The sequence below is a fragment of the Galeopterus variegatus genome, unplaced genomic scaffold (genome assembly GCF_000696425.1).
Source record: "Galeopterus variegatus unplaced genomic scaffold, G_variegatus-3.0.2 Scaffold12508, whole genome shotgun sequence".
NCBI classification, from domain to species: Eukaryota; Metazoa; Chordata; class Mammalia; order Dermoptera; family Cynocephalidae; genus Galeopterus; species Galeopterus variegatus.
Window position 1 is genome coordinate 1 of NW_007738619.1, and position 424 is coordinate 424.

Consider the following 424-nt stretch of genomic DNA (forward strand, 5'->3'; position numbering starts at 1 on the left):
CAGGCTCTGGGAGTGTGTCCTGGCACTGTCCTGGCCCCTTTTTATACAGATGAATTGCCAAATACGTGGGGCTGAGCCCTCCATGACCTCCTCCTCAAGGCTCGGCAGCCATTTACACCTGAGCCTAGCCTGGTCCCGACTAGTCCTCTGGGCACCACCGATGCTCCCGCTGCACTGAGAGGCTGAGCATCCCTGAGAGGTGTGTGATTTGGGCTGTTACACTGTACAGAGTCCTGGTGACTGTCCTGCTCACAGGAGTATGTGCAGTGTCTCTGGACTTCACACCCTGATTGTAACTCAGAAACCACTAGAATTTTGGTTAGATGTGTGTCTTCACTTGTGGTGAGTAGAAAGACACTCTGAAGAATTTCATTCTGTAAGACTTTTTTTTTTTTTTTTTTTATTTTTTTTTTTTTCTTTTTTG